The sequence below is a fragment of the Leuciscus leuciscus genome (genome assembly GCF_965113295.1).
Source record: "Leuciscus leuciscus genome assembly, chromosome: 22".
NCBI lineage: Eukaryota > Metazoa > Chordata > Actinopteri > Cypriniformes > Leuciscidae > Leuciscus > Leuciscus leuciscus.
In genome coordinates this window covers 28,333,006-28,347,972 of record NC_138746.1, presented here as the reverse complement: position 1 = coordinate 28,347,972, position 14,967 = coordinate 28,333,006, and the positions used below count along the sequence as shown (strand labels likewise).

General features: G+C 38.6%; 1 protein-coding gene across 2 annotated transcripts in view; it reads right to left on the bottom strand.

Moving 5' to 3' along the window:
• The window catches only part of LOC309486929 (CUB and sushi domain-containing protein 1), a 727,180-nt gene that overhangs the window by 518,155 nt on the left and 194,058 nt on the right, over nt 1-14,967 (bottom strand). The window lies entirely within an intron of this gene.

Sequence of the window (14,967 nt, the reverse complement as noted above, 5' to 3'; positions counted from 1 at the left end):
AAACTACAATCCGGCCTCTATCCAATGCCAGAGGAGAACTGGCCCCCGACTGAGCCTGGGTTCTCCCAAGGTTTTTTTTTCTCCATTAAGGCACCTGATGGAGTTTTAGGACACCATTAGGTCACTTGATGGAGTTTTTCGGTTCCTTGCCACTGTTGCCTTTGGCTTGCTCAGTTGGGGATATTTTGGGGATATTTAATTTAATTTTATCAATCAATAAATTCCTCTTGAAACAAACTTTGTTGTATTATTTTAATTTAATACTGTGAAGCTGCTTTGATGCAATCTGTATTGTGAAAAGCGCTATACAAATAAACTTGACTTGACTTGACTTGAAAGGAGACTCTACTGAGTCATGTCTCCTGTGCTATTTATGACTCTCTCTTGTTTTAACCCAAAAGCACTTTGCATATACCAACTAAAACAACTGCTTGGTATTTCATTCACACAGTTCAGAATATTTTGCATCTTTGACACACACACAGTTCCATTTTACTTAAAAACAAATTCTGTGTTATAAACAGGGAAACAATTTTTATAAATGCTTCTTTTTTTTTTTTTTTTTTACATTGTTTCAAAATTAATTATAACAATATGTATTTTATTTGTTTGTACTCAATGTTGGTGGCAGGCACGGAAGTGCACCTTTAATTTCACAGGTCACTCACAGTCATTTCAAGTCCATTTCAATTAAGACCTGAGTGAAAGTGTTGGTGTTACAGTGGGTCAGGGGCGTGGCCACAAGGGTGGTTAAAAATTAGCTTTGCCACCCCATTTGTCACCCCAGATGACAGCTCGGATACTGATGTAATCTACAAACAATTTTCGGTTTTGGTTTATGGGGGGCCGTCGACTTACCTTCCACCCATCGGCTTTTATTAAAATAAGATTTGCATAAGTACATATAAGCTGATAGAACACTGATGAGGATATTGCTTCAGAATAAATTATATTTACACCACAAAAAATAATTTCCCCCACAGAGAAAAATAACTTTTTTACTCAGAGGGTTATGGGTTAGGGTTAACAGATAGGCTAATGAGTTAATGGCTACTGCCTTATATGTTTGACTATTTGTCTGACTAGTGTAACTAGGTTCACATAATCAGTTACAGTTGTATATCTACATTTTACAGACTATGCATAATTTATTTTGAGGCTCAGTATTTCCAGAATTTTTTCCCAAAATGCATTGTTTTTTTATTTTTTGGTAATCAAAATATTCTGGATTCCTTATCTTTTGTGAGTGAGTGAGTGAGTGAGTGAGTGAGTGAGTGAGTGAGTGAGTGAGTGAGTGAGTGAGTGAATGAGTGAATTAATGAATGAATAAAATTCACTTTTGTGTACAAATTAAGTAACCAATTTATTTTATTTTTAAAGTATTTGTTTCCACCAGTAATCTCCACTACAGCAAGGCCATTTTTCCATGATTACTCCATTAATATGCTTACACACACATTTTCACACATACAGACATACACTCACATACTCTCACACACACACACACACACACACACACATTCTCACACACTCACCAACATACTCACACACACACACACACACACACACACACACACACACACACACACACACACACACAATATGCTGGAAACAGATAGAAAAGTATTATACTTTAAAGATGTATTATCCAACGTTAGCATTACAGCCTTCATCTTTCAGTTGAAATGGCTGATTGTTCAGAATTGACTGTTTGCCCTCTCTGAGTATCATAAATTCATGAAAATAAGCATATGTCCCCCATATGTCCCCCATAGATAGATAGATAGATAGATAGATAGATAGATAGATAGATAGATAGATAGATAGATAGATAGATAGATAGATAGATAGATAGATAGATAGATAGATAGATAGATAGATAGATAGATAGATAGATAGATAGAGTGGCGTCATGCCCATTCAAAGTGAGGGGGCAAGTGCCCCCTCAGATTTTTCCTTCCTGATAATTTTTTTGTCACAACTTTATTCCTATTATGCTCCATAATATACCAGAGCCTATTAACGACTCAAATGTATTCTTCTGGATGTGTAATAAACCGGTCAGCAATGCATCAGCCCGCCCCTTTTTCCTAATATGGTGTCTGTGTATATCAAATCTAGAGCGCCACGTGCGTAGCACTCTAGAATCTTTGTTGTGTATGTTCAAGCAACTCACTCGTCTCGCACGTTGAGCTGGCAATGTTTTACAGATGGTCTTGAAGTGGTAAGTGGGCAAAGCAACAAATCGGCATTTAACTTACATGTGTGTGCGCGTGTGTGTTTGTGTGTGTGTGTCTGTGCATGTGGATTTGTATGTGTGTATGGGTGTGTGTCTGTGCGTGTGGATGTCAGTGTGTGTGCATGCTTGCGTTTGTTTGTATTCCTGCATGTGTGTGTGTGACAGTATCATCCTAAACCAGCAACCCTTCGCTCAACACCACCATCTACAGGCCGATGAGTGTACAGTCACTAAATGTGCACATAAATGAATTTATTTTATACCCCCCCATGGATGAAATTCTACGAAACTTAGCATACCCCCAGAGGATGTCAAGTTAATCATACACATGAAATATGGTGCAGTTCTGAACATCTCAACTGAAGATAGGGGCGATTAAAGCAGAATAATATTGCATTTTCATTTTTTATGGGAGGGGCGCAAATCACAAATGAGTGATTATGGGCTAGGTTGATGTGGGCCTTTAAGACCAACATACCATAAAAATTTCTTTAGGAAAAACTGCATTTTTGGGGTTTGGGGGGGCCCAGCGCGGGGGGGGGGGGGGGAGTGGCCTCCGGGGACCAAACGAAATTTTTCCGTAAAAGTCTAGTGGGGCTACATGCCCACCAAATTTCATGTTCCCCGGTGTTTCGGTGTCCCTGGTATCGTTGACGAAAAATTCAGTAGATGATGAAAAAAATTTTTAAAAATAAACTTTGACAATCCCTATATGACCACTTTCATAATTAGTTATCGGATGATATTAAAAGGTAGTGGGATTATTTGTGGTTGACCTGGAAATTTTAACTTGATCAAAAAGTTATGGATTTGATATTAGCTGCGAATTCAGAGCATAAACTTAAGTTGTGTCAGTGTAACGTTATCGATAGCTAGCCTAGTCTAACCGTAAACTAGTTGGCTAACGTTACTGCCATACAAAGCCATAGTAACGTTATCTGATTGCTTTTGATTACTTTTTTACATTTCTGTCAAATATTAACCATTTTCAAATAAACGGGTAGTGTTAACCTTATTCAGCACTGAAATCTGTCAAACTTCTTTCAAAGTCCTTCATTACATATTAATAATAAAATAACTTAATTTCAGAGCACCACAAAGTCAGACCTCAGCACCTTTATGTAGGCTACCTTTAATGTAAGATCGTTCTTAGGTCATACACCAATTATCATAACATAAAAACTGCAATGGTACTGTTTTTAAAATCATGTGTAGTAGGCCTAAGTGTACAGTAAGTGTGTGTGTAAACATGCTTTAATGAAGTAGACTTCAAAAGCTTTTGAATTTGAGCTTACAGTTCTTTCATCAACCTGTCTTTTACATAAACTTACAAAAATAGATACTTTAACTTAGTCCTCAGATAGAGGAGGGTTGCTGCTAGCTCCGTTAAGGTATTTCTGTCCCTCCCAAACTGCATTGAAATGGTATGTTTAGCAGCCAGAATTTAAACATTTTCAGGGGGAGAAACCCCCTGACCCCTCCTAACATGATCCATATTACCCGTCAGAAAACAATTGCAACGTCTCAGATTGTGCCCCCCCAGAATTTTTGGATGGATGGATTGGATGATTGGATGGATGGATGGATGGATGGATGGATGGATGGATGGATGGATGGATGGATGGATGGATGGATGGATGGATGGATGGATGGATGGATGGATGGATGGATGGATGGATGGATGGATGGATGGATGGATGGATGGATGGATGGATGGATGGATGGATGGATGGATGGATGGATGGATGATTTATTTTTTTACTTTTACATATACCACGGGAAGCCTAGTTGCCACCCCTCATTCTGCTCTTGTCTCATTTCCATCAGTATTCATGTGGATTTGAACATTTCAGACAAGTGAGCATTATCATATTGAAAGGGTAATCAGCCAATTACATCACTTTTTTAACATGATTCATTCTTCCTTCACATTCATTCCTTTAGGAGCTCAATGAGAGCTTACATTTAGAGAGAATACATTTAATTATATTGCTGACACAATGTGACATTGTTAGTTATTTGTCCCAGATTTATACGTAGGCCTAATCCAAATTGTCCAGGTAGAACAATTATTCCAATCACTAGATTCAAACATAACCTGCCTTGTCTGTCTCAGCTGCTCAGTGTACCTAAACACTTCCCAAACTTGATGAAGTGGCTAGCAGTATGGGTACTATCTTCTCTAGTACATCAGAAACTGTTGCACCCATCAGATTAAAAAAGGTTAGAGAGAAAAGTACTGCACCATTAGCCTGGGAGAACCCAGACAACTTCCAGCAAATTTAGATTTGCTCTGCAAGTAGTCTGGCAAAGAGCTCATTCAAGCCCATTTCTAATCCGTCGAAAATCGCGGCACCAATCAGAAACGTTGAGGCGGGCTTTAAACGATGACGATCGCTCTGATTGGTTTTAGGTCTATCCAATTGCGCCCAGAGGCATTTGAGCGACGTCCGTTGCACCCATCAACTTTTAAATGCATTATCAGGGAACTACACTAACCTTTTCCACTGGTGGCACTTGCGCTACTAACTTTTTCAGTTACTGGCGCAAAACATGATTTGGTCGCACAAATTATTTATAGTAAGTGCTGCTGCGTCACGGGATATGTACCTGTCTCTACACTTTGCGTGCTTCATACTGTCATTGTGAAGCTTCAATGATTCGTGTTTGAATTGTTTTACGCAGTTACAAATTTGGCCAGTCCTGCAATTAAAGGCCCACAGAATTTACAGTATGTGCATTGCTCCGTCTTGGTACCTTAACCACTGGTATTCTTCGAGCCACTGGTGTCGAAATTCATATGTCCGTATCGTTTTTCCCGCGTGTGCTTTTCCTGACAAATCCTTCTCACCCTCATCATTAGGGATGTAACGGTTCACAAAATTCACGGTTCGATACGATACACTTGTGTCACGGTTCGGTTCGGTACGCAGCAAAAAGAAATAAATGGCAGAGAAATTTCCTTGATTTTATTTTATTTTTTTATTAAAACTAACATAATAAAGTATGATTCTTTTTTTACTTTGAGCAATTCTAGAGCTATAATTGACTCTTCTTAGGAGCATATTAAACAGAACAGCTCCTTGGAAAAAATGAAATGTAATATTGTAGTAGTTATAAACAAAGGTTTTTTTTAGTTCAGATTGACATTTGAGGGCAGCAATTGTATTCATAATGTCAAAATAAAACCAACGTAATGTTACTTGGAGGCATTATAGCCTAGCCTACTATTCCTGCCAAACTTGCATGGTTGCAGTTAGTGTTACTACAGTAAATCCATGGTGAATGTTGCTGATCTGTGGACACTGGATAGTTCATTCATGGCACAATGTTTCTTCCTGGTTTCCACGTGCTGTTTGATCCGTTAATAACGGATAAATGTGAATGTTTCTCACTAGATCTCGCAGCGATGTTATTACTTATGTGGCGAATTCAAATGCTTTCTTTACTGGATCTCTTATTAGCGCTGTGTAGTAACAGTGTCGCATGATCACGATCGGCTTGCGCTGCACTGGTCCAAACTGATAAACGGTCCTTCAACCACACAATAACGAGCAGTTTCATTCCGCTTGCATTACGTTTGCCATTTGATGTTGGGCAATGTTCTGGTCGCGCCGGCGTCTCTTACATTATGAGCTCGCTTGCCACGCAAGATAGATGGAGACCTAACCCTATACAGTCTCCATGAAAGACCCACTGGCAGATGAACGTGCTACTACTACATTTCTCTCCGAAACGGTAGGAAATTAAATTAGATTTAATAGAGGATTTTAACTGTGACAAGATGATTGACAGGGCAGTTTACGTGACAGGATGCACGCGACAGATCCGTCCGATAAAGATGACGAAGTAGTATGTCCCAAAGCTTGCCTACTTTTTTGCTACACATTCAAAAGTAAATACCTTTTCTTCACAAAAAGAGTACATACTTTTATGGCGTAGTGTATCGTTAACTTAGGCAAATTGGGACGCAGCATATGGCTTTACACGATGACGATCGCTCTGATTGGTTTTAGGTCTATCCAATTGTGCCCAGAGGCATTTGAGCGACGTCCGTTGGTGACGCCCCTTTGGAAATGAGTTATTAATGAAGCTTTGCCAGACCATAACTCAGTTACTACTGAGAATGGTCTGGTTTTAACCAGGCTACTGCACCATGGTGCAACAGTATTACTAGAGCGCAAATGGAAACAAACTAATTTAGAGGTCTTTAGAATCGCGTGGAAAGACAGTTTGTACAGCTATAAAAAGGCTCTAAAAGCCATCAGAGCTGAGCATCTCCACAAACTCATAGAAAACAAACAAAACAATACAAAGATTTTATTCAGTACAGTGGCTAGATTAACAAATAAACATATGTCACCTGAACTGAAAATTCTAACACAGTTTAGTAGTAATGAGAAAATAAAAAGCATCAGAAATACAATTGTAAATGTACAACCTGTGACAATGTTTTATGATTCAGCCTCAATTACCGCCCCTCAAGAACCATTGCAACTTATAGGGCAGGAAGAGTTAAATAAACTTTTCATTGCATCTAAACCAACAACATTATAAATCTTTATTAGACTCAATACCCACTAAATTACTGAAAGAGTTGTTACCTGTAGCAGAAGAGCCCCTTCTCAATGTTATTAACTCGTCTCTATCTCTGGGTCATGTCCCAAGACCCTTCAAGCTGGCCTGTATTAAGCCTCATTAGGAAACCACAACTAGATCCAATTGAATTGTCAAATTTACAGACCCCTTTTAAATCTTCCATTCATGTCTAAAATACTAGAAAATATTGTGTCCGCCCAAATGTGCTCCTTGCAAAAAAAAAAAGAAAAAAGAAAAGAATTTAATCAGGATTCAGGACCCATCACTGCACTCGTTAAAATCACAAATGACTTACTTCTAGCTTCTGACCATGGCTGCATCTCAATACTAAATTTACTTAGATCATAGTGCAGCGTTCAACACCATACTGTAGATCGTAACATACTCTTATTTAGATCGATTACAAAATTACACTGGAATTCAGGGACAGGCATTAAGGTGGCATCGATCGTACCTATCCCGGTTTATTTAAACAGGGAATTGTCCAAGTTAACATCAGTAAATTATGGAGAGCCACAAGGGTCTGTTTTAGGCTCTCTGCTATTTTCAGTATACAGGTGAAACTCGAAAAATGTGAATATGCTTTATTAAGTCCAGAGTCAACACAGCCGTCTACCAGGACATTTTAGAGCACTTCATGCTTCCTTCAGCAGACAAGCTTTATGGAGATGCTGACTTCATTTTCCAGCAGGACTTGGTATCTGCCCACACTGCCAAAAGAACCAAAACCTGGTTCAATGACCATGGGATTACTGTGCTTGATTGGCCAGCAAACCAGCCTGACCTTAAAGGGATACTCCACTTTTTTTGGAAATGGGCTCATTTTACAACTTCCCCAGAATTAAACAGTTGAGTTTTACCGTTTTCTAATCCATTCAGCCGATCTCCGGGTCTGGGGGTCCCACTTTTAGCATAGCTTAGCATAATGAATTGAACCGGACAAGACCATTAGCATCTCTCTCAAAAAAATGAACAAAGAGTTTCAATATTTTTCCTATTTAAAACTTGAGTACCATGGGTGAAGCAGGCGTAATGATATGACGCAGCGCATGCCGCCTGATAATAGGCTACCGAGCTGGGGACTATTATCAGGCTCTGCGTCATATCATTACGCCTGCTGGACTCATGGTACTGCAGCAAAGTTTCTTGATTATTACGAAGGAATGAGAGTATAGTTCCTAGCCATATCAGCCTAGAAAATCGCAACTTTACATTTTCCGTCGGTCTTAGTACACGATGTAACTACAGAAGAGTCAAGTTTTAAATAGGAAAAATATTGAAACTCTTTGTTCATTTTTTTGAGATGCTAATGGTCTTGTCCGGTTCAATTCATTATGCTAAGCTATGCTAAAAGTGACCCGGAGATCGGCTGAATGGATTCCAAAATGATAAAACTCAACTGTTTAACTCTGGGGGAGTTGTAAAATGAGCCTATTTCCAAAAAAAGTGGAGTATCCCTTTAACCCCATAGAGAATCTATGGGGCATTGCCAAGAGAAAGATGAGAGACATGAGACAGAACAATGCAGAAGAGCTGAAGGCCGCTATTGAAGCATCCTGGTCTTCCATAACACCCTCAGCAGTGCCACAGGCTGATAGCATCCATGCCACTGCGCACTGAGGCAGTAATTCATGCAAAAGGGCCCCAAACCAAGTACTGAGTACATATGCATGATTATATTTTTCAGAGGGCCGACATTTCTGTATTTAAAATCCTTTTGTTTAATTGATTTCATGTAATATTCACATTTTCTGAGATTTTGAATTCGGGGTTTTCATAAGCTGTAAGCCATAATCATCAAAATTATAACAAATAAAGGCTTGAAATATCTCACTTTGTATGAAATGAGTCTATATAATATATTAGTTTCACCTTTTAAGTTGAATTACTGAAATAAATGAACCTTTGCACGATATTCAAATTTTTCGAGTTTCACCTGTACATGCTGTAACTTGGTAGCCTGACTACGTCAGACTTCCTACTTCCGCTAATTTCATTTCGCTCCTGTAGTCAGTCTGAGATAGCAGCCTATCTTTCAGTTTTCCACCGGCCTGAAAACAGCCGGGCCAATCAACGAACAGAGGGCGGGCTGAGAGCCGTGACGTAGACGCTGATTGTACCGTGGATGCGTAGATTTACTTCACATAATCTCCAAAAGTCATTCACAGCCATGTTCACTCCGGTATTTCGCTCGATGGTTTAGTTTTTGCATCATACATGCGTTTACAGTGGAAGTTAGATGCGGCTGAGCATGCGCATAACACACGCCATAACCAAACGTTATGTGATTGGCTTACGGGTAACCAAGGATTTTAAACTTCAGACAAGCGCCCCCCCCCGCGAGAGAGAAAACACTTCTCTATTATGCCCTTCCAGACTCTGTATACAAAGCAAAGTGAAGTAGCAGAGTCTGGTATTACCAGGCTTGGTAATATTATTAGAAAACATGGAATTAGTTTACGCCGTTATGCTGGGCGGTATATCGAGTTTGTACGATATATCGAGTTTGTATGATATATTGTTTTTTTTTTTTGAAACAATATGGAATGAGGCAATACCTTTATATCGATACTAGGGGTGGAACGGTACATGTATTCGTATTGAACCGAAACGGTAGGGGCATCACGGTTCGGTGCATGAATATACACGGAGAATACACGGTATAAAAATAAATAAAACTCGCGTGCAAATTAATTAATGTAATGCGGAACCACTGTCAGATACGCGGGTTCTTTAGGGACACGTAATCTGTAGCTCCACCTCAGCTCTGTGGCTATAATGAACAGCCTGCGATGTCAAAATTGCAATGCTGGAATATGTTGTGTGCGTGTGTGTGCGTGTGTGCGTGCGTGCGTGCGTGCGTGTGTGCGTGCGTGCGTGTGAGAGAGAGAGAGACTTGAACAGTGGAAACATAAAAATATACTCCGTCATTTAATACAGGACATCATTCAAACTGCAAAGTGTTTACTTATATTTGTGTACACTCACAATAAAACACAACGTTGTGCTTTTGTCAAACTGTAAACTCTAGTCAAACTGTAACCTACAACTGTCACCCAACCAAAACACACACACACAGTTTAAAAGCAAAAAATATGTATCCAATCCCATTTAAAAACAGTCTGTGGGTGCCATCTTTTGGACATTCATCATATTGCATTGGTTTTCATTTCTTGTCCTCAAACAGAGCACTAATCTGTTTATTTTTAAGTTACACATTCTACATTGATTAAAAAAGAAAATCAAATGTGTTTTTAATGGTAGTATTATTTTATACAGAAATAAATTATTTATAATTAAGATGAGAATAAAGTTAGTGTTAATTAAAATTTTAAGAAAAACAAATATATTGATCTGAAATTCATTCAGGTACAATTACCAAATATATCTCAAGGTCTTTTGGTCTTTTTATTAATTGAATTAATACATTAATTATATAAAACTATTGTCAATGCACTACAACAAATAAACTGGTTCTATGCCTTTACTTTATTAATAAAACTTATTTAAAAAAATACAAGGCTTAAGACAATTATTTTCCTTTGGTGGTACAGCCTGAGACGTGCACAAAAAAACAAAAAACAATTGCCTTCTACATTTTTGTTTTGCTTTTCCCTCCATTGTACCGAACTCGTACCGAACCGTGATGTCTGAACCGAGGTATGAACCAAACCCTGACTTCTGTGTACCATTCCACCCCTAATCGATACAGTAGTTTGATACGAGCACATCTGAAAAATAGCGGAGGACGCAGTGTGAGCTGCTGCAGTTAAAGTAGATAGTACAATTGGTCTTAAATATGACACAAGCTTATATTAAGGGCTTCAAAATAACTGGTAAGATATAGTTAACAAGTGTAAAGCAGCTTGCCCCGTCAGATGCTCCGACAGATACTGTTGCTGACTGACAGATAAATACTTGCGCTGTTTAATGCGTTTGAGATGTGTTGCTTTCCTCAGTGCTTAACTTACATTTCACAGGTATATTCTCCATCTATAAATGTTAGAAAGTCAAACAAATATGTCCATTTCACTGTCAGGAGAGGGCGAGCCTTCTGCAAGTGAATCTCCGCTAAAAGTCAAGCTTCCGTGAATGAGCGCCGCCGCGACAAGCGCCAAGCGTTTGTCAAAGCTACAAACATACAGAGCACAATAGAATAGTAGCGCAATAATTCTGACTAAAATATACATATTGCTCAAATATTTGTTGTTGGACATAATAAATGTGCCATATGTGGATTTAAAAAAAATACAAGAATATTTGTATGGAAGTTACCATTATAATGAGGTAATCAAAAGCAGGCTAATATAATTAGTTTGTGCTTTTGTTTTTATTTTAATTTTTAGTTTAGCCTTTAGTCAATTTAAAAACAAAAGCATTATTTTTGTTTTTAGATTGTAGTGTTACAATGTTAGAATGTAATGTGATTTTAACCACCTTTTTGCACATAATATTTTGCATAGCCTATATTCACTATATTTTTTTTCCATATCCTTCAATATCAACATTGTTTGTAGGATATCATTGGGCAGGATGTGAAATATATATATATTTTTTAAATAAATACAGATTTTCTTTATCCCAAATAGAAAAACGTAGAAAGTACCAAGATATATATTGTGTATCGCCATTTAACCAAAAAATACCAAGATATGATTTTTTTGGCCGTATCGCCCAGCACTATATGCTGGTGATACACTTCATCTCATTCAGACGAAATCTCAAGTTGATAAAGATATAAAGTGTGATATAAAGTCATTTTCTTCTGTTAAATTTGGACTAATTAAGGGATTACCAAAATTGTGCACACAGAATCTCTTAGAATAAAATTTGCATTTTCACCCTTTTCAGATAAATGTAAGATTTTTGGATTAAAATATCCCAAAAACATTACTACGTTATCCTGTAGCTATACTGTTGACTTGTGTACATTATCCCAAATATTTCCAACAATGTTTAAATCCAGAGCAATCAGCCATTTTAACAAGTGTAACGGCCCGTGTCATTGCGTCGCCTGTCAGTGCCGTCATATTCGCGGTCCCCTTGATTTACGGGTTTACTTCATAGACAGTATATAAACTGGACACAGCGACCCCATTGGATTCAACGGAAAAAAATTAAGTCAATTAGAACAACTTAAGGAATTAGGAATTAACTTCCTGATGGTCGAGCGTACTGCGCAGACTCAAACTGAGCTTGACGACGTGGATGTGACGTGAGCAACCCGTCTGTTTTCTAGTAGCTGTGCCGAGAGAATCATTCCCTTCCGAAACTTGCAGAGGCAGAGAGCGTGAGTAGGAGGTGTCCATGAGCTAGGAGCAGGAGCAACTTTTGCTAAGTATTCTGATTAATTACTTTGTCATTTTGCCTCCACGTCCCCCCGATTGCGCGCGAGCTTCTCCTCCTGTCCATACGGTAATCTCTCTACTGTGCGACAGAGAGTCGCGTGGTTATGACGCAATCGTTAGCCTATTTTTACAAAAACTGCATCTACGGGGCCATAACGTAAGATACAAGGTAATGGAGCCTTTTATACATTTTCGTGTTTCTTTAGAAATAAATAATGGACAAATGGAGTCTTTAAACGCCTTAGATGTAAAGTTATTCGCTGTCAAAGTGATGCCAAAATGAATGGGAGTCAATGGGATGCTAACAGCAGGTGATGGTCCGCTAGCCAATGGCGGCGCCCGAGGAAACTTCAAAATAATATAAAACCCTGCCCCCCTGTTTTACTTCCGTAGAAACCCATGGAAACACCGAAGATGCTTTAATATATTATGTGTTTTAGGGCCCTTTCACACCTACCTTGTTTGGTCCGGACTTTCGGACTTTTCAAAATTACAGGTGTGAAACCTCCCCCGGACTACGGTCCGGACCAAACAGACGAAATTTGGTCCGACGAAAAGAGGTAGTCTCGGTCCGGATCAAACTGAGCAAAGGTTTGGTTCGTTTCTAGTGTGAAAGCATTTTCTGTGTGGTTCGGACTTTCGGACCATTTACAGGAAGTTCCGGTGGTTCCCGCGTAGTCTAAACAACTGAAGAAGAATATTTATTTGCAGATCTGTCAGTCCTGCGTTTCTTCCAGCTGATTCGCGCTCCCGCACACGCGCACACACACACACACACACACACACACACACACATTTGTCCTGCCGGCGATGATAAAATGTTTGCACAATGAGGACGTTCATTTGGCGAATTTGAACTAGCCTCGAGTATAGTTGGTGCTGCAGGTCGTAATGCCGTAATAATAACAGTATAGTGGCAACGATATGCGTCTGTTCATTCATTCTTGTCAAAGTTACCTGCCGAATTGACAACACGCTGACGTCAGACGCACGTCCGTTTACAAACCAATCAATGTTAAGATGCAGCCCATATAGATGATGACGACAGGACTCAAGTACGTCATGAAAAGTTCTTTAGTGCGCTCGCATAATTGCAATGTGAAACCAAACCAAAACTAACCAAATGTATACAATGTATCAAAACAAGAACTCTGGTTCGGACCTTGGTGCGGACTTTCAGGTGTGAAAGGGCCCTAGACAGGTGAGCAACTGTTTGGATACATTTATCGATAGAAAACTAATCATTGTTGTATACTCTTGTTGTTTAAATATCTTGGTTTTCTTGATTTACCGGGGTAACATTTGTACCATGCAGAGACAATGCTATTTTGTCAAGTGGCTAGCATAGCCACAGTAACAGTAAAACAGCATTGTCTCCATCACAAAATGTAATATAAATTAATTGCATGTCATTTGGCAACACAAGTCATCCAGTTTTTTATTAATATGATATTCCAATTTCAATCTTACTGCAGTGTGCAACAAGTGTCTAATACCAGCCACCGAGCGAAGCCACAAAGTAACATTATAAGATAACTTTCAACACACTCAAATCTAGTTTATTGTGATTGTTTTTTGATTGACTGCATTACCCCACAATTTTAATTTGTCAAAGTGACCTGGATGATTAGTAATTCAGCACTTCAGGCTGTGTCATTAGAATTTAAATTAAATAAATGTTAATTTGTAACAGGAAGAAGGTCGACTTTAAAAGTAACTTTAATAGTAACTTATAACTAATAAAACGGCATACAAGCATAATAAAAACAGCAATGTAAAATGTCCCAGGCTCTTGGCCCCGCCCTGCTTCATACCACAGTAACGTTAATAAAAACTTTAATACATTAGCTCATTCATGTACACGATTTTTGCCGTCGGATTGCTTACCAATTGGCTATGTAAGTGAAGATAACAACTCCCATAATTCCATGCTCATTCACAGCGTTATCAAGCTAAGCCTTTGTTTTGAATAAGTGAAAGCCTCTAGCAGCAAAACGTATGTCTTTAAAGACCTGGGTCAGGGTGGTATATAAGACAGCAACTTTTCTTCCGAAAATCATATTTCTTGTTACAAAAACACCTTCTTCCACCTCAGAAACAATGCTAAGCTGCAGAACATGTTATCTTTTGCTGATGCAGAAAAGCAAGTTCATGCATTCATGACCTCTAGACTGGATTATTGTAAAGCATTACTAGGTGGTTGCATCCTCAATAAACAAGCTACAGTTAGTCCAAAATGCAGCTGCTAGAGTTCTTACCATCAAGAAAATATGATATATAACGGCATAGGGTAAACGTACCTATTAAGCTCAAGTACCCATTAAGCACACTACCATCTTGGAGCTCAGATTATAAAAAGAAACAGCAATGTATTATCCTATTTGATGTATTAACCAATTGATGTGTTTGTTACTACATACCTCCTGAAATTTTAAACCAATCAGACCATTGCACACTGAGATATGTGTATCCATGTGTTCACACTGTCTGGTGGTCATTTTGAAAGCTGTCTGAAAACTTTCACCAGAAGAGGAGCCCCTCAAATGTGCATTTTTTATATGTTTAAGCCTTTATTTTGGCTAAGTACATCTACTTATTGCAAAATTAAGAGATTAATGTTTAGACTTTTGCATATTATAACCTGGAACCTGGATGTGGGAAATAATTACAGTTAGATCTAAAAGATAGTTTTAGCAACATAGCCCAGATGCTACGAACATAGCCAGCTTACTAGCTGTATAAGATTGTGTGCTACACTAATATATTACTTCACAGGCATTA